General features: G+C 60.3%; 1 protein-coding gene and 1 pseudogene across 1 annotated transcript in view; one reads left to right on the forward strand and one right to left on the reverse strand.

Annotated features, from left to right (window-relative positions):
• The window catches only part of FAM78B (family with sequence similarity 78 member B), a 44,553-nt gene that overhangs the window by 18,759 nt on the left and 6,311 nt on the right, over nt 1-19,483 (forward strand). The gene's annotated exons all lie outside the window — the stretch shown is intronic.
• Nucleotides 15,228-15,346, reverse strand: LOC120617863 (uncharacterized; annotated as a pseudogene).

Here is a 19,483-nt window from a genome sequence, read left to right on the forward strand (position 1 = left end):
CTCCGTTTAATCCTCAGCAGTGACCCTGTAAAGGTGAGTGGTGGACGTGGCCGCCACTTGACGGAGGAGCTACAACAGGAAAACTAAGTGACTGGCCCGAGGCCAGGCTGCTGCGTTTCAGGGCCAGATGCTGGACTGGGGCAGCCCCAGCGAACCCCGTTCTCCACGCCACGGGGGCCGGGGGAGGGGAGCGGTTTGGCACCAACCCCTAAGTAACGAGCGGGAGCAGAAACACATTCAGTTATGTACGTGAACTGTTTAATCTCCGTGTTACACAGTGTATTTGTCTTGTTATAAGTTTTATGTCGTCATGGTGGCTGCTGTGTGCCCAGTCTTCCCAGCCTGTAGCTCTTACAGTGGAGACATCTGCGAACAAACTTTGAAAACTGGGGAACACCGTGTGCAGGTGACCTCGCATGGCCTTCCTGAGTTTCAGGCTCAGATCGAAGCAGAAGTCGACAGCTTTGATCGAATGAGAGCAATGCGTGCGTGTCACCGTCACTGCAATTTAAGACCTGGGTCATCTGCATTCCGCCGGACACCTGCTGTGTGGGGGCAGGGCCGCTCTCAGCCACGGAGCCCATTCCCGGGGCCTGCCGTTGGCACACGGCCCCGCAACCCCGCCTAGGTCTCCCAGCCTGCCCTGAGCCCCGTGACGCGGAACCTCGTGCCATTTTATGTAGTCCCCATTCTTCCACTCATTGAGGCCAGATCTGTCACACGTCCTCTCTACGAACCCCAGTTCTGCCCGCTAGAGTCCCCAAGATTCGTGTCCTCACAGGTGCTCAGGGCTGCCCTGCAGCCAGGAGAGGCGTTCGTGTCCCCAAGTCCCCTGCCCTCCGCCTCAGTCTTCCGCAGCCCCACCCTCCCCCCCGCCAGGCTGGGCCCAGACACGCAGGAAGGACGGCCAGCGGCGTCTGTCTGTCAGGCTCCTCCTCCGTGGGCCAGCACGGCGCCCTCTGCCATCTCGACTCAGGGGATTCCGTGACCAAGGCCTGGGTGGGGGTTTCCAGCATGCAGTGCCGCCCACGGCTGGATAGCGACTCCCCTGGGGCTGTGTCCCAGGCCTCACGGCAGGCTCCAAGCCAGGGGGACCAGCCTGGGTGCTCTTTGGTGTCAGCAAAGCCACCATCTGCTGGAGGGTCCTGTGACCCCGTGAGGGGCAGGGAGGCATTTTCTTCTCCCTGACGCCCTGCCCAGTGCCAAGTGGAGCTGCTTCGCCTAGGGCTGCCTGGCCCCGCCCAGCGGGAATGGGAGCGGGGTACGCTGCCCCCGCACCAGGGGCCTTAGGAACACATCCTGGCTCAGGAGAGAGGCGACAGACCGAGTTACTCCACCTGGGCCCACAGCCTGTCACTTTGACACCAACCTGGCTTCGTGACAGCGTCCTCGGTCGGGTCTGCCGGGTGCTTCCCAGTCCCTGCCATGCTGTCTGGCTGTGTGCGTGGACACGTGACCCCGCAGAGAGCTCGGGTCCGGGGCTCAACCCCGTTCCTGCCCCTTAAAGAGCCACGTCATCCTGGGAAAGCCACCTGCCTTGTTTGAGGCTGTTGTGTCCCCTCGATCATGGGGTCCGTGAAGCCCGTTCCGCATTAATTCAGGGCTTCTCAGCAGTAGCACTGTTGACCTTTGACCCGAACAACTCCTTGCTGGGGCTGGGGCTGGGGGCTGGCGGACTGTCCCCACGTGCGTTGTCCCAGCCTTAGCATGCTGGGCCTCTGCACACCAGATGCCAGCAGCATCCCCCCGCTGCGACCCCGCTGGAGGTGTCTCCAGACGTCGCCAGGTGTCCCCTGGCAGAGGAATTGCCCCAGTGGACAAGCACGGCATCGACTCAGGATGGTCGGGGGTGTGGAGCCGCGCGTGCCAATGCGGCATGTCACAGCCGTCGTCACCCTTCAGCGTTCCGGTCCCTGATTCGACCGTCACTGTAGGAGCAGAGCGTAGCGCAGCAGGCTCTACGCCGGACGCCTTCCCGGTCCAGCCAGGAGCCGCCACGTCCCTGCTCTCCTCTGTGCCGTCCAGGTCACTTCCTTCTCGCCGCGTGTTTGGTGCCTGTGTGTGAAGAGCCAGGAGGACGGGTGTCGGAGCCTGTTTCCGTGGGTGACAGATTCTGGTGGGCGGGATATTTGAGCACAGACGCGACTGGAATGCGCAGCGTACGTACCTGAGAGCAGAGAGTCTTGCTCAGGTGACGGAGAGAAGGTGCCTCATGCCAGTGGCGGTGTTTGGGGTGGGTCCTGAGGGTCGAGCGGGGTCTCCATAGCAGACACGGGACAGCACAGCACACAGGCGGTCTAAGCAGAGGGAGCCGTGCAATCAGTAGGATGTGAGCCCAAGGTCACCCGAGGTGACACCTTCCGGCCAAGTTACGAAGGCTCTGAACGCCAGGTGTGTGAGCTGGCCTCACCTTCGTGGGTGACGAGGAGCCAGGGGAGGTTTCTGAGCAGTGGGGTCCCCGGTCAGGGCCGTGTTTAAGGGCTATTTGGCGGAAGTGTCTGGGGTGGGCTGGAGTAAGGAGAGGCCACGTTCGAGACGGCGGGGACCTGGGCTAGGGTGACAGCGGTGGCAGTGGGCGGGGCGAGACTAATGCAGGAGAGAGTGCGCAGGGGACACTCAGGACTTGCGAGGGCGGCAGGCGGCGGGAGGAGGCGGGGGCTAACGCTTGGAATCTGGGTCCCTGAGAAAGAGTTTTCCAGTCACGGACCAGGAGGAGATGTGAGGGAACGGGGAGTCGGGGACGCCGGACACGGGAGGGGGCAGCGTTGAGGCCGCAGGTCCCCGGACACTTCCGTGTCTGTCTCCAGTGGTCTCACACCTCCTGTGGCTCAGCACGTTGTTCTCTCGATGGCGATGGGCTTCTCGAATCTGTCGATCACTTTTTGGGGGTTATCTATGTGACCCTCATAAAAACATGCAGTGAATAACACGGAAAGCAGTTCAGCCAGGGCCTCGGTCCAGTTCTCATGAGCAGAAAGAGTCCGCGTTCGCGGTCGGCGGGGTGGGCGGCGGCAGCGGGATCGTGGAGCGTGTGCCGTGCGCTGGTGGTTTCTCCAACATTCCAGCAATGCACGGGACGCGCCGCACCTCTGTGCCCAGGGCTGTGCCCAGCAGGGGCTCTGGGCCCGGACTGCCACAGCAGGCGCCCTGTCCCTGCTCACACGGCCAGCAGGATGACGGAGCTCGACTTGGCGTGAGCGGGCGTCCCATGTTCCGTGTCCCGCTGAAGCCTCCGCCCTTCCCAGGGACGCCTCAGGCAGCATTTGAATCTTGTCTCCTCCGCAGGTGGCCCGACGGGTTCGTTTTCTCCCGCGAAGTTGCTTTTCCCGCCCTCCTCCTTTTCCGTCATTTCGTCCCAGTGCTGTCTGCAGTGACGACGTCGAGACCCTTCGGTGCCTCCACGAAGGGACAGCCAGAGTGATGGCTCCCAGGACACCCATCCGCTTTTCACCCTGCACACATATTTAGTCGTTAATATCTATCATCAGCCAAAGGGAAACTCCCGCATCTGTGGGTCTGTCACAGGGAGGAAGGTGGCCCTGCCTCGGCCACTGTCACTCAGAGCCAGGGGAGGCGGGAGGAGAATCGCAAGAACCGGGTCCCCCTGGCTCCAGGCTGTGGCTGTGGGCAGTGGAGTCCAGCTGGGAAACCTCTCTGTCCTTCAGCCGGTAACCGAGGAATGGCTGACGTGCATAGAGCCTTCCACAACCGGTCGAGCGTGTTCATTCATTACCGTTAACCCAGTCGGTTGTCACAATGGAAACTAACACAGGTATTAACTCCCTACTTTATAGGGGACCGGGGCGCAGACAGGTGACTGACACCCAAGGCCATGCAGCCCCCGTGTGCCTGTGCAGGACCAGAACCCTGACGGCGGCCCCCAGGCTCCTGCCACCTGGTGGCCTCGGCCCAGGCCCTTCGCCCTGTGCCCTGCTGCTTCCTCGGGCCCATGGCTGCTCATGGGGTGGGGGGTGAACGCGGGAGGACTGGAGTAAGCGAAGAAAGACGAGAGTGAGGAGCGATGAAAACGAGGGGTAAACGAGCGGACGGTTGAAAGGAGGGAGAGAGGGAAGGAGACGAGACGCAAGTTTAGCTGCCGTCACCAGGTCTGGTCTGGGGGCAGAATGACCTGGGGGGGCCGAGCGCCCCGTGTCCCACTTTCCACGGCCCTCGCCGTCCCTGCTTCACATGCGTCGTCCGGTACTTCTCCCCCGGAGCCGACGCTCGCGAGGCCAGGCTCCCAGGTGGCTTCATCAGCTAGCAAAACGCCTCGTCCCGTGCGACGGCTCTGGCCGTGAGCGGGAGGATTCTGTGCGGGTCCGTTTGCCACCTGAGTCCGGGACTGTGGCAGGCGAGGCGCCCTCAGCAGGTGTCTGCTCCGGTCTCGGTCTCGTTCTCGGTGAGGTGGTTTCGTGGCCGCCCCGCGCCCAGGCAGCGGCCGTTCAGACTTGGGAAGTTTCTCTTTAATCTCCAGTTTGTCCTTTTCGGTGTCTGCTCAAGCTGGCAACACGTTCTCGGCGGCAGCAGTCACAGTGACGGCCACTTATCTAGCGCCTAATGTATGCCTGACACTTTAAACAGAGCTGTGAGCGCACGCGGGAGGGCCCCAGCCGATGGGAGAGGGGCTCAGAGACTCGGGGTTGGGGACCCCTGGACCTGAGCCCGCGTGCGGGGCCAGGTGACGGGAGTGCTCTCCGGTCCCAGGTCACCGTTTGGCCCTCCACGGGGTTGGTGGCGATGGGGTTCACGAGGCGTCCTCTGCTCTCCGCCCACCCTGGTCTCCTAGACAGCTCCCAGCCCCTGTCCTCCTCCGCCCACCAGCCTCCAGGGCCGCCGGAATCTGCGTCTGCGTCTCGGCCTCCCTCGCCGGGCCCTGGGGCCGCCGGGGCTCAGTGTCCGGCACTCCCACCCGCCGAGGCCAGCCCCGTGACTCACGGCGGCATCACGATGTTCCCACACGGCCCGGGCCGTGCGTCCCTCGCTCCCCTCCCCTGCCTCCCCTCTCCGGCGCCCTTCAGTGTTTCAGCCTGTTCCGGCTTCGACCCCCGTTCCCGCAGGGGCTGGCACCCTCCCAAGCGGGCGCCTGGGCGCAGTCAGCCAGCAGGGGCGCTGAAGGAAGGTGCCCGGCTTCGGGGACGGCGTGCGATGCGGGGCACACAGACGCGCCTGAGTTCGCAGCCCGGCTCCGCCACTTGCTGGCCGTGTGTCTCTGGACCAGGGACTTGACTTCTCTGAGCCGAGGGACACGTGTGTTATGAGGATGACGATGCCGACCTTGCTGCTTCGTGAGGATTCACGGAGACGGCGCCAGGACCCGACACAGAGAGATTCTCAGTGCATGTCGAGGCGGGGACCTTCTTCCTCTGCACATCCCAGCACCTGTCATAGGGCAGGTGCGTCCCCATCTCCCGGAGGTGACGGGCTGAGCGGCTGAGAGGGCCAGCTGAGCTGGGGCACAAGCTACAGCAGACCCGGGGCCGAGCGCCGAGCAGGGCTGCCTCGGTGGGTCCGCTGCCTCTCTCATCCTCTGCTGCCCTCCCCTGGCTGGGAAATGTCACCCTCCAAATTCAGGCCTGAGCCCGAGCTGGGCCCCGGGAACCACACACGTCAAGCATGTCACCTTGGCCAGGCCTCTGGGAGTCCCCGGTGGCTTATGACACTTGTCCTTTATTTTCTGGACCACCTGGATTAGGGCCACCGACGGGCTTGAGTTCCCCAGGGACTCGGGGACGTGGCCCGGTCTTAACACTGAAATGATGTTGGGCGGTGCAGCCACATTTCTGGTTTTTTGCAGGAAAAAAAACACTAAGCCATACTGTTGTCTCTTAAAATAAGGAGTCTGCACTGTCGTGCTGTCCTGGGCAGGCTCAGTCTTTCTCGTCTGTGTCCTCGAGGTGACCAGCGTTTGGGGCGGCGAGGCCGCCTCCCGCCCCCGCGCTGATATGATGCTGGGCAGACTCGGTTCTTCCGGACCCGCCGGAACTCTCCGGGCTGGCGCGCTGCCCAGACACCCGGTCTTCTTGCTTGAAATGTGTTTCTTCTTTTCTCCTTGAAAATTAGTTCAGGAGCATTTGTCTCGGCTACAAAGCCGTCCGGGGTGAACGTGGCGCACTCAGCACCTGTGCAGAACTTTCTCAAGGCTTCACGCGTGCGGGGCGCCGGGCGGGGGCCAGGCTCCCCAGCTGGATTGCCAAGGACGGGGGGAGGGGCAGGCCACGGAGCGTCTTCAGGGACTGTCCCAGACACTTCTGTGTCAGGACCTAGGGAGCACGCCTCGTGGGGCTGGGCCCCAGAAATGGGGTCATGCGCCCCGCTCCCTTGAAACCCTCCCTCCTTTCGCTGACCAACACTGCGGGGCTTGAGCCCTCCCTGCCATGAGACCCCGAGGACAGCAGAACTGGCCTCCCCTGTGGGACAGTGACTCAGCCTCGGGAATGCATTTACTCTCGTAAGAAACACGTCAGGCACTGAAGTGTGGTGGCCTGTTCTGGGCTCTGAGTCCAGAAAACTAAACTGGACACAGGCCCTGCCTTTGAGATGTTTTCATTCTGGGGGAGACAGGTGCACGTACATATCGGGGCGTCACGGGAGACGAGGTCAGCGCACGGACAGCTCCATGGACCCCACTCAGGAGCCTGTCCTTCATCCTGTGGGTGACAGGGGGCCACCAAGGGTTTTAAGAAGAGTGGTCCGGCTGGGCTGTCATTTTCAAAGTCCCCTCAAAAAGGTTCTTAGGGACCTGGTTGGCTTGGGCTCATCGCAGGGGGTCCCAAGCCTCCCTGGACCCTGACCGCCTCCAGCCGGCCCGGGGGCCACATGGACTGTCCCTGCCGCAGCTTGTCCTGCACGTTGGGGCCGCCGGTGCTGTCATGTTCCCACAGGAATGGCAGGCTCTACGTCACGCTTGTCAGTGTACCTTAGCGTCCAGCGCAGGCTGCGGGGCAGGCCCCGGGCGGGGCCGAGCTCCTACCCGTCTCCCGCTGTTCTCATCTGTGAGGTGGGGGGTGGAGCACCTCACGGGGATGAGGTGGGGGAAGGACCGAGAGCGAGCGATGGCTGCTGCCGCCTCAGCGTCCCCAGGGCAATCGGTCTGCGGACTGCTGGGAGCTGAGCAGGAAGGACAGACACGGTGCGGAGGAGGCACGAGCTCACTTTTCCACCTTCTTCACCTCCTCTGTGTGCAAGAGGACAGCCACTGCCCAGGGAGGCCACGTCAGCGACACGGACCTTCTCTCACAGGCCCCTGGGTCCTCTGGCCTCAACAGCCAGTCTTTTCTAAAAGATGGTAGATCTATAAAAAAGAAATCAATTCTGAAAAATTTCAACTACTCTGTGACTTACCGAGCAGCTGAACAAAGGAATGAGTGAGCGAATGAACAAATGAACGATGGCCTTCGGTCTGAGTACGCCCGTTCGCTCTGACCAAGGATGTCCTCCTGCCCCGAACCTCAGCTTCCTGACCTCTGAGTGGCACTAGACGGCGTCTGCACAGTGTGTTTCAAGAATTCTGTCAGACAGTCCAATGTGAGCACCTCCAACGTCCCAATGTGCGACAGAAACTGTTTTTGTCATCATAGCCCCAAAGTGCCCGGCACGGAGTGTGCACACAGGGAGCCTTTGGCTGAGTGTCAAAGGATAAGCAGCGTCTGTCCGATGGCTTTGCTGTCCCGTGATTGGTATGTGACGGGTTTGCAGGCCGAGGGCCACCTGCAGGGGTGATGCCCCGCACGGTAGGTGATGAAGCGGCTCTCATGCCGCCACCTTTTGGCCTGCGTTGGGCCTTCTTTGGTGGACGTCGGTTTGGATCCTGCTGCTACTCTTTCTGGAGGGCCCGCCCACGTGGCAGCGCTGAGCTGTCACCGCTGTGCCCATCTGCATGCAGGCCCCGGCTCCTTGTCCCCTGCTCAGCAGCCGCCTGTGCCGGGAAACACCAGCCCGTCTCTGTGTGGCTGTTCAGGGAGACGCTTGAGTGAGAGGCAGGCGAGGCCAGCCGGAGGCTCACAGCCGGCGGGACACAGCGGGCGGGACACAGCGGGACTGGCGCTCTCGGGGGGCGAGCGGGACGCCAGGCCTCCCGGCTGCTGGGGTGCTGGGGGGGCGGCGCCTGAATTTCCAATGCCGCCTCAACAGCCCACGCATCTGAGCACCGCTCGTCTCGTCAGATTCCTCTTCTAAAATGCGAGTGTCGCCTCTTTATCCCGTCGTCCGTCGACGGGCGCTTCGGGTGTCTCCAGGTCTTGGCTGTTATGACCAACGTTTCAGTGAGCGTGGGGGTGCAGATAGCTTTTCGAGTTAGTGTTTTCATATTTGGGGGGTAAACACCCAGAAGAGGAATTGCTGGATCAGATGGTAGTTCTTTATTTTTTTAAGGAGAGCCACATTGTTTTTCTTAGCGGTCGTACCAGTTTACATCCCCAGCAACAATATTGTTACCTTAATACATTTAATTAACAAAAACAATGCAAGGATCTTTTAAAATGCAAAATCCCTAGTGGTCGTTCACACCCGGATGGAAATAAACTCAGTTGTGTACTTAATTGCTAAGTTGACAAAGCCGGTGCTTGTGCTGTCTCTTCACACGTTTAATCTCCTCAGCTCTGTGAAGTGGCTATTAAGTAGCTATTAACCCTGTTGAACAGGCTGGGATGTCATCCGGACCTGCAGCTGCACGTGAGGGACATGGGATTTCACAGCGCGCTTGCGCATGTGCACAGCGTGTCTCGTCACTAAACCAGCTCGTCGCCTGGGAACGTGGAGGGGCAGGACCCTGAGAGGGAGAGCAGGAGTCTGGCCAGGACAGGGACTGGCCCAGGGCGCCGTCCCGAGGGCCCCGCTGCCCACGGCAGGACAGGTGCCCAGGGTCTGGGGGCTGTCCACCGTGTTCGGGCTGAGTGACCGTCAGACCGGGCACAGCTGATCCTGATCCTTTATGGTGAATTTCTGCAGTTTTATTTTGTAATTAGAAAACGGTTTTGGTTCGTTCGTTTGCTTGTTTGTTTTACATCTCATCTGTCTGACGCCAGTTTAACAATGAAGGCACGTTAAGCGGTTTTCCCAAAAACACAGTCTCCGGAGTCTGATGGCTTTGGGCCCACGTCCCGGCTCCCGACTCATTAGAGCTAGTGCGTGGGGGAGATGATGTAACCTCTCTGGGCCTCAGCCTCCACATCCGCAAAATGGGGTAACCCTAGTATGTATCTCATAGGATGGTCGCGAGAATGAACTGGGGCGCTGCGGAGAGGGCCTGGCCCGGGGCCGGACACGTGGACGCCCTCGTGGGAGCGGACGTAGACCAGCCCTTGATGGCGTGAGGCCAGGGGCTTGCACACGCCCACCTGCCGGAGTGACAGGGTGCCCCGTGTACACTAGGTGCTTCCTGACTCGTGGGGCGTCTGCAGGAAGGAGCAGGCGGAGTGGGGAGTTACTGCGTGCTGCCCTTCGTCCGCGAGACCCAGGGGTGACCGTCCCCCAGGCCCTCCTGCGCTGTCCTCGGTGGCACGAGGGCCTCCGTGAGGTCTTGCAGCGTGGGGACAGGGACGCTGAGCGAGGTCCCGGCTTGGACCCCAGAGGTCTCTCCCCTGGGCTGATTCAGACCCCGACCTGAAAACCCTGACCGGTGCTTTCATACCCGTTGGGTGAAGCGGGCTGGGCTTCGTAGGCCCCTGCTTCGGGCTTGCACCCCCGTCTCCGTTGTGTGCCTGTCCGTCGGGGACCGGGGCCGTGAGTGGGAAGGTGGTAGCTGACTAAGAAGCTCATCCCCACATGCCGGGGCCAGAGCCAGCAGAGACCTGCCCCCCAGAACCAAGACGGGAGCAGCGGTGCCAGCAAGGCCCGGCGGCTTCTGGAGGTGGCATTGCCGAGGGACGGCCTGGGAAGCCCGCGGCTGAGGGACAGCATCTGATGCTGATCGGGTCTCTGAGAACCTGGGTCATGCGGATCCGTGGACTCAGTTTATCTTCTCTCAGGCAAAACCACTATGACCCGGATGGAAATCTAGCCGGCGAGCGGTACAGAGCGGCCACGGGCCATGGGCTGGGCCCTGAGCAGCCAGGGGCGCGCTCTCCGGGTGGGGACATTTCAGTATTTTAAGAAATTAGATATCGTCGGACATTTACACGGTGCTTATGACATACCAGGAACTGTGCTGCAAACTTTGGTGACTTCCCTTCGCTGGGTCCCGTCAGCGGCCCCGTGCAGAAGGCATCTGGGGTCAGTAACCACTTGAACAGTTTCCTGTTATCAAGACATATCCTTGGACCTTGTGGGTTTGACGTTTCCCCTGTCCTCAGTTGTCCAAAAAAAGGAGGGATGATCCCAGTTAGTGGTAACTAAAGCAAGAGACTTATCACATTTCCAGAGCAGACTGTGGGTACAGCAGGGACCCTGTACATGACCCGCTATCCATGTGTCCTCGCTGGGTGACAGCCGTTACCACCTCCTGGACATATCCAAGATTCTAGCTTTCTCCATGCGTTCGTGAGATCATGTCAAGTGCCTCGACTTGACAACCAAGCTCTGAAGGCACAGGCTCATTTATTGGGGTGCAGGGAACAATGTGAGACCTGGTGTAACTGACCCTGCCCATCAGTCCTGGAGTGAATCCCCATTTCTGGCGCACTCCCTAAATTTGGGGTCTCCTCAATGCAGAAGACAGCAGATGAGCTGAGAAGTACGGCCCTCGGGCAGACCCGAGCCGCCTGGACCTCGCGGTGGCCTGATCCGGGGGACACATGGAAGAGGAGGGTCAGGTCGAGGCCAGCGTTTCCAGGACAGTCCGTGGCCCCGTCGGCTGTCCTCACACAGAGGACTTGCCTGGTTTGGCGTAGGGCGGTGAGGCCAGGCACAGTCCTCTGCACCCGGCCCTTCAGCGATGCCTGGCCGTGCACAGGGCGCGGGGTCAGGTCAGGGCCCGGGGTCAGGTCAGGGCCCGTGACGAACCTCTGCTCTTTCTCTTTTGAGGACAGCTCTTCATCTCCTGATCCTGGGGCTCCGGCCTGGTTTCCCTGGCAACCAGGCTGACTTCCTGAAGCAGGGGTCGGGGTGCGGGCTGGGGGGATGCAGGCAGGCCTGCCACAAAGGGTACTTGGGAGGAAGGCCAGCCGGGCGCGGGGAGGCGGGCGAGACGTTGGAGCGGGTTTCTGACTGCTTCAGGACCGTGGGGGTAGCCTGTCCTTACTCCCGTCATAGACGGGGAAACTGAGGCATAAAGCGGCTAAGTGACTCGCCCCCTAGGTCACATGGCTGGTACGTGGTGGCCCAGGTTCCTTCCTTCCAAAGAGGACGCTAGCCGACCTTCGGGCAGTGTCTCCTTGGAGAGGCGGTGAGCCACTGCCCGTCCCCAGCAGTGGCTCCTACATGATGACAGGGACCCCAAGACCCAAAGAGGAGCTGGAAACCCAGACTTGTGTTTTCCCACGACTCAGAGCCACTGGGGAGGAGACTTGCCGAGCGCGGCAGAGGATCCTGGGACAACTGGCAGTTTGAGCTTCTCGGAGACAGACAATATGTTGGTACCAGATGTCACTTGAAGCTAAAACCCTATGGTTATGTTGCTTAGATGATCTGCCTTATTTACTCTAACCCATAATCCAGAAGCCATTCTGGCCTGAACGTGGGCCGCGGAGCCTTCCGGCGAGGGCTGACAGGCAGCGCTGTTCCCAGCGCGGGAGGCCATGTCGCTGTCAGCTGGCTGCATTGAGCATCTGACCGGCTCTGCGTTCCCTCTGTCACCGGTCCTCGGGAGCCGGCGCCTCCTTCCTCTCTGCCTGTTGGCGGAGTGTCGTCCCAAGTGGTTCCCGACGTGCTCACCTGCAGCCCAGAAACCTCTAGAGACTTTCCTCGCAGGGGCGAGGAAGGGGGTGACTGAGGAGGCCCAGGTCCCTGTAGGCTCAGGACAGGCCGGAGGTGGGAAGTGAGCGTTCTCGAGGGCAGTGCCTACCGCCGGCCTGTGGAGGGGAGGTGCTGGCTCCGCCGCTCCTGGCCATCCTACCTGTGAGGTCCCCCGCCCCGGTGGCTTCAGACAGCCCAGGCCCTGGAATCGGAAGCCGTGAAGAGTGCTCGTGTCCCCAGCACAGGCCTGCCCCCATTAGCTCTGCCGCCACCCTGGCCACTGCCCCTGCCTGCCCCGATGCCTTCTTGTGACCCATCCAGACCCCTCGGCACAGCCTGGTCTCACTGGGTACCTGTGCGTTCCTCCACGGCCGGGTCCTCCTGGGCCCCCGGCATCTGGCCTATCACCACCTGCGGGGCTGGGACAGAGGAAGGGCCTCTGCCTTGAGTGTTTCACATCGAAGGAAGGAAAAGTGCTGCCCACAGGCCTGGCAAGCCCTTCGAGTCACCGTCCTAGTGACCTGAGTGTCAGAGCAGCTCGGCCACCTCTGACCTCAGCTTGGACAGTCGCTTCGGCTCCCTGAACGTCTTACATGTGAAGTGGGCCTCGTGCTATTCCCTGGGCAGAGGGACACTTAGGGGTAAGCGAAGGGATGCAGAGTGCCCTCTGTAACAGGTGCACAGGCCCCAGCGCCTGGTACTCAGGTCGCTGCCGCTGCCACCGCACAGGGAGCCCTGTCCCTCCCGGCACAGCGCGGCCTCAGTTGGCCCTGACCGTCCCCTGCTCCCCCCAGAGCCCCCTCCAGAATGGGGGGCCATTTGGATTCTGGCAGCATCCAGACAGGACCAAATAGTCACTGCGGGAGAATCCAGGCCGGTTCTGTCCCCACACCTGCAGGACGCGCCCACACTCAGCCTTTCGGCATGAAGCGGAGGGACTCGGCGCCGGCAGGTCGTGCTGGCGTGAGTGCCCGGCTCACGTGGGCCCCGGCGCGGCCCTCTGTCAGTGCTCGTGCCGGCGTGGGGCACGCTCCCCAGCTCCCCCCGGGGCCACAGGACACTCCCCTCCTCCGCAGCCGGTGTCGCCCTCCGCTGCTGTCCCCACCCGGCGCGTCCTGGCTCCAGCGGGTGGGACGTCCGTCCACACCACTGCATCCTGGCCCCTCGTGTGTCACACTTTCTCGGCTGCGGGCACAGTCCCCGTCCGGTGGCTTCTGGCCGGGGCAGGAGGTGCAGGGGGCTGAGAGCGTCGACCTCCCAGATGCCCCACTAAACCGGCCCCTGGCGGGAGGCGGAAAGGCCACCAGGCAGCTTCGTGCGTGCGGGCCGGCCCGGGCTCCACGGCCGGGGAGCAGGCCGTGTCCCCGCTTCTCCGGGACACGCTTCTGCCTGGCGTCCCTTCCATCGGCACAGATGATTGGCGCCGACGGCAGCTCATTAGCTAGTTATCTCCGGCGCATGTTTACCAGGTCCGTTCCAGGCAGCTTGGACGGATCTCCTCCCAGAGAGCCAAGTTCTGGAAAATTCTTCAGAAAAATAGACTCGATACGTCAGGCGCCCGCCCTTTTCGTTTTTCAGAAAAGTGCTAGCTCGGCCGCGGTAGCCACGGTTTCCGGGGTCTCCAGTCGTCCCTCCGGTACTAGATTTGGGGGAGAATGTGGTGGAAAACAGACAGGCTGTGGATGGAGGTTCGAGACCGGGCCCCATCGCTTACTGATTGCCAGACCCTGAGGAAACTCACTTAACCTGAGCGTCGCTTTCCTTGTGTCAAACATAGAGGACCCGGCATCTTCTTCATGGGCTCGTTGTGAGCACGATGAGAGGAGCATTTGCAGAAATCTGAGGTTCTAAGCCGCTATCTGGCTGGCCGTTTTCCCATCATTCAGTCACTCACATTGGTGGAGCATTTCCATGGCAACAGGAGGGGGTGGGACCCACAAAGGATGATGCCCAGACAGCCGTGGGGGCGTCGTCGAGGCCACCACCTCCCCTTCTGCCTCATCTCCCCTGGTCTAGACCCAGCTTTGGGTTCAGGCAAATCACAGGCCACGTCCTCTTCCGCCCCCACCCACGCCGTGGGGCCGTCGCCCACGCTTCCTCTTCCATCCTCCTCACTCGGCATCGGCATCGGGGATTCCAGGCAGGAGCCGGCGGCCTGTGTTCAAATCCCGTGTCACCCTAGGCTCATTCACTCACCTCCCTGATCCCTGGTTCCTCCCACTTAGAATGGGGACAGCGCTGGTTCCGGCCTCACCGGGTGGCCGTGCGGGTTCCTAGCCGAATGCGCGTGAAGTGCCGCGAACAGTCCCTGCACACGACGAGCCTCCTGTCCACGCTGCTGGCTGTCGCCGTCAGCACCCTCCTCTCCCCAGCTGGCCCAGGCTCTCCCCTTCCTGCCCCCGTGATGGCATGTCTGTGTCCCCAGACACCCCACATCGCACTGAAGCGCTGCCTCTCAGTCCGTCCTTCCCAGATCGTGTCACCATCCCCAAGGGCGGGCCCCTGCCGTATGCACCCAGGACAGTGCGACGCACGTGGAAAGTTAGGGAGACCGTGGCGCTGAGTTAACGGGCGCCATACTCCGTATCGTTGATTCGATCGGGGTCACGTCGCCTCCGCCGTGGTGCGTCGCAGCCACGGCAGCATGAACTTAGCCGGTGATCTCGGACGGCCTGCTCCGTTGTCCTCGGAGAAGTGACCTCCGCTTTTGGTGCCTGGCACCTCCTCCCCTGTGGCGTTGGCTTTCTGAGCCCGGTCTTCCTGTCGAGTGCGGGGTCAGTTTCAGCGGCCGGACATTGCTCTGCCTGCCCAGGACCAGGCGGGTCACGCGTGGGTGGATGGCAGACGGCTGGGGTCGCGGCGTGGCCCCCGTGGCTGTGTGCTCAGGGGCCCCGAGGGGTGGCACGTGCAGGCTCTCTGGTCCCCAGTTTCCATGTTGTCATGGAGGGAGCCCCCGGCCAGAAGACGGTGCTGGCGAGAAGAGCTGCAGGGCCCGGGAAAACCGGAGGAGAGTTGTAGACTTGACCTTGGCGTGAACCTTTCACTTTAAAAGGGCAGCTTCGCGGGAGGCCATTAGTGCCAGCTTCCGGTTTGGCTCCCCAGGGCCGCACCTGTTCAGCTTGGCCGGCTGCCAGGAGGCGAAGCGCCCCCGTGTGGTCGGGGACAGCGTGAGCCCAGGCCACCAGGAGGAGCTGCCCTTACACCCCGCCTTGTGTTCATAGAGCCCCCACCTCCCGTAAGGGTCTGGTTTTCTTATCCATTCGGCCCTCCTGTCTTTTGATTGGAGCATTTAATTCTTTTTCTTTTTTTTTTCTTTTTTTAGGCGAGGCAACCCTTGGTTGACCTCACAGATGGCAAGGACCTTGTCAGCTTACAATCCCTTATTTTTTTATTTTTTACTCCTACAGCACCTGGTCTTCCTAGGTGGTCTCCCATCCAAGTACTAACCAGGCCCGACCCTGCTTAGCTTCTGAGATCAGACCGGATCGGGCTTGTTCAGGGGGGCGTGGCCATAGTAATTCTTTTTCTTTTGAAATCCTTATGGATAGATATGTAGTCATTGCCATTTTATTATTTATATTTTTGATACATATTTTCTTCTTAAAGAAGTCCCTTCAGCATTTCCTGTAATACTGGCTCGGTGGTGATGAACTCCTTTAGCTTTTTCTTGTCTGGGAAGCTCCTTCCTTGTCGCTCGATTCTAAATGATAGCTTTGCTGGGTAGAGTCATCTTGGTTGTAGGTCCTGGCTTTTCATCACTGAATATTTTGTGCCAAGCCCTTCCGGCCTGCAAAGTTTCTGTTGAGAGATCAGCTGACAGTCCTGTGGGAGCTCCCTTGTAGGCAATGAGATGCTTTTCTCTTGCTGCTTTTAAGCTTCTCTCTTTGTCTTTAACCTTTGGCATTAATGATGACGTGTCTTGGCGTGGGCCTCTCTGGGTTCGTCTTGTTGGGGATTCTCTATGCTTTCTGGGCTCGTGTGTCTATTTCCTTCACCAGGTCACGGAAGTTTTCTGTCATTATTTCTTCAAATAGGTTTTCAGGTTTTGCGCTCTCTCTTCTCCTCCTAGTACCCCTATGGTGCGAATGTTGTTCTGCTTGATGTCCCAGCAGCCCCTTAAACTGTCCTCATTTTTTTGGATTTCTTTCTTGTTCTATTCTGATCGGCTGTTCTCCGCTACCCCGTCCTCTGTGTCACTGATTTGATCCTCTACGTGTTCCACCCTTGATTTCCTCGAATGTGCTTTTCATCTCAGACGTTATGTTCCTCGTTTCTGACTGGTTCTCTTTTATGTTTTCCATTTCCGTTTTTATGTTTTCTATCTCTCCCTTCGAGTTCTCCCTTAGTTCATCTACTCTTCCCCTCCATTCATTGAGCGTCCTTATAACCAGTGTTTTGAATTCTGCGTCTGGTAGATTGCTTGTCTCCATTTTATTTTTTTCTGGAGTTTTCTGTTCTTTCATGTGAGACATGTCTCTTTGTCTCCTCATTTGGCTGCCTCCCTGCGTTTGTTTCTAGGGCTCCTAAGTCTCCTGGTCTTAGTAGAGTGGCTTTATGAGTAGGTGTCCTGTGGGACTCATTGGTGCAGTCTTCCTTGGTCACCCAAGCCAGGTGCTCCAGGCGTGTCCCTTGTGGGTTGTGTGTGCCCTCCAGTTGTAGCTGAGCCTTGACCGCTGCTTGCACGTCAGTGGGAGGGACTGACCCGCAGGCTGATTGGTCGTGAAGACTCTCTGGTGAGGGGCTGAACCTGTGGGGCAAGATTCACGTTAGCAGGGCTCCAGTGGCTGCCCTGTCTGCCTTTCAGGTGTGTCCTCCTCAGATGCAGCCCTGGGTGGTGCTCCAGCTCCAGTTGAATCAGGCCACCGGGTGTGCTGGCCCAAGGGTCTCCTGGGAGGAACTCAGCTGTAGGCCAGTTCAGTTAAGCCATCTGGTAAGGGTCATCAAGCAATCCGCAGGTGGCTGCCACCTGTGCTGGGCTAATAGGTGCCTCGAGAGGCCAAGCCAGGAACCGAGGCCAGCTGCCACTAGTGCCGGGCTTGGGGCTGCTCAGCAAGAGGTGCGGGGCACACCAAGGCCAGAGCTGCTGCTTTGGGTTTTGTGAGCCTTTGAGAGATTTTAGGAAAGTCCGCAGCGTGAACAAAGAGGCCGTTTGTATAAAAATCCACTGGAGGCCCGCATGTTGGGAGGGGCGGGGCAACCTGTGTTAACCAGGTTGGCAACTCACACATGCGGCGCCCGCGTCGGCACGCCGGGAAGGGCGAGGGCTCCACAGAGGAACAACGGATGCTGCCAGCACTTCTGTCCGGGAGGAAGCCACTCCTCCAGCCCTTGCCCTGGAGCCAGACCGCTCAGTCCCTCCCTGCGTGTCCCTGGTGCTCCTCGAGCAGCTGCCCCAGCGAGTGAGTCATTAACAAGTAAGTCGGCACGTGAGAGCCCTTTGAAGGGACGTCTGCGACTCCCTCAGCCCTCCTCTCGGCCACAGCCTCCGCTGGTTTTCACAGCTAGCTGCTATGGGGACTCCTCTCCCCGGCACTGGTGCCCCAAGCTGGGGAGCCTGGTGTGGGGCTAGGCTGTTTCGCGTCTCTGCCCCTCCCACCAGTCTCGAGGTGACCTCTTATGTGTGTCCCCAGCTGCAGGACTTCTGTTCAGCCAGACCTCAGGCGATTCCCAGTGATGGTTTGGTAGTTTCATTGTAATTTTGATGTGGTTGTGAGGGGCGAGCACAGCGTCTACCTTCTATGCCATCTTGACTGGAACCCAATAATGCAACTTTTAAAACTGAAAACACCACACAGCCTTGGTGTACGCACCCAGATTAAAAGAAGGAACATGGGTCTCTCCTGGGCCTAAGGCTACCTCTGCCACTTATCTGCCGGCAGAGTACAGACAAGCTACTTAACCCCTCAGACTCAGGAGCTACACGTGTGAGTCAGGGCTAACGAGGCTCCCTTCATGAGGACAGCTGTGAGGCCCAGATGAGATGACCCATACAAGGACCTAGCATGGTGCCTCAGGCATAGCAGGAGCTCCAGAGATGGCAGTCTCTGGAGAGCCAGGGGCTCAGATCGGGGTCATGGAGGTGACTGCTCGGGTCAAGACCTGGCTCCGCGGTTGACCAGCTGTGTGATCTCGGGCTCAGCTTCCTCTGTCGCAAAGCAAAGGCTGTGATAATGGAAACCACCTGACAGTGTTGTTACGGAGCACGTGAGAGCGAGTGTGCGAAGCACTCAGCTGGACCACAGCGAGGGGCGTGCCCTGCCTGGCCCCTGGCACATGTGGCTGCGCTGTAGGACACTTAGATGCTTTGGAATCTCTGTCCCTCCAGCTTGGTTAGACCCCTGGGAATTGCTCAGTGCTCGCACGTGTGTGCGCCCCCACTCCCCGCAGAGGCACCGTGCTGTGTGCTGAGCAGGGACCATCTCGCAAACCACGCTCACAGCCCTGACCCCAGCTACACACTGAGCTCAGATGCACGCTGAGCTGCCTGCACCCTCAGAGCGTCTGCCCGGCGTAGCTGCTGCCATGACGCCCACGTCCGCCGCCCGCTCCGCGCATAGTGGACTGTGGCGCGTGAGGGACGCACAGTGGAAAGTTAGTGAGAAACTGATGGCAAATGTCCGCGCCGCTGGGCCACCCCCCTCGTCCTGTCCCGGTGGTGCCAGGTCTGCTCCTGCCTCCGCTTAGCGTCCATCCGGGGCCTCACCCTGCCCCGCCCCGCCTCCCTCCCAGGCATTATTCGGTGGGGGCTGGGGGCTCCTCGAAGAGGAGGCGGAGGGCTCGGCAGCTGGGAGAAGGGGACGGTCATGTCCGTTTTCGTGTCCATCGTCGCCGTGTCAGCTTCTGCCCCAGAGCAGCTGCTGCGCGTTTGCAGACAGGACCGTGGGCTTCTGTGCTGCGTCGTGAGGCTGCAGAGCACGCAGCGCCCTGGGAGAAGCACCTCGCCTCTGGGGAACGCCCGCCGTGTCCCTCGTCCCTGAAGCCACGACTTCTTCCTTTCGTGGCCATGAAAACCCCGCCGGCCATCGGCACAAAGACCGAGGTCTTTGGTCAGCGGACGTGGGAGCTGAGGAGGTTGAGTCCACCCTCTGGGTTTCATAGTGACGAGGCTGAGGGTGAAGGGCCTCCCGTCGGGGACGGGGCCGAGTCTCCCCGAAGAGCGTGAGACACAGTTTCTGGCCGGGCTGGTGGCTTCTAGAGCAGGCGTGCTTAGACCGAGAGCCCTTCTCGCACATTGTGAGCAGAATTCAGGGGCGCGTGTGCAGGATTCGGGGGCATGTGTGCGTGCGTGTGTCCGCATTCTCGCGTTGTCCATGAAGCTGAACACAGCCACGATGCACAATCACGTGAAGCAACTCGTCGCTTCTGACTACAGAATAAATACAAATTCGTTTCTTTAACGAGGACATATACAAAGTAAAAATGAAGGGAGACGACCCACAGTCCGTTGACCACAGATAACCACTCGTAACGTTTTGGCGAATCCATTCGATAACGTCCTTCTCAGATTTGACGAAGGTTCTACCTGCAGCAGCGGGATTCCAAAATAAGAAGCCACACGTCCATTCTCCCTCCCCGCGTCCGCCATTTGCCTGGCTCCTACGGGTGGAGGTGGAGGATGCTGTTGACCGTCGTGGCCAGGTCATGTGCCCCACAC

This window comes from Pteropus medius, unplaced genomic scaffold (assembly GCF_902729225.1).
Source record: "Pteropus medius unplaced genomic scaffold, Ma_sr-lr_union100, whole genome shotgun sequence".
NCBI classification, from domain to species: domain Eukaryota; kingdom Metazoa; phylum Chordata; class Mammalia; order Chiroptera; family Pteropodidae; genus Pteropus; species Pteropus medius.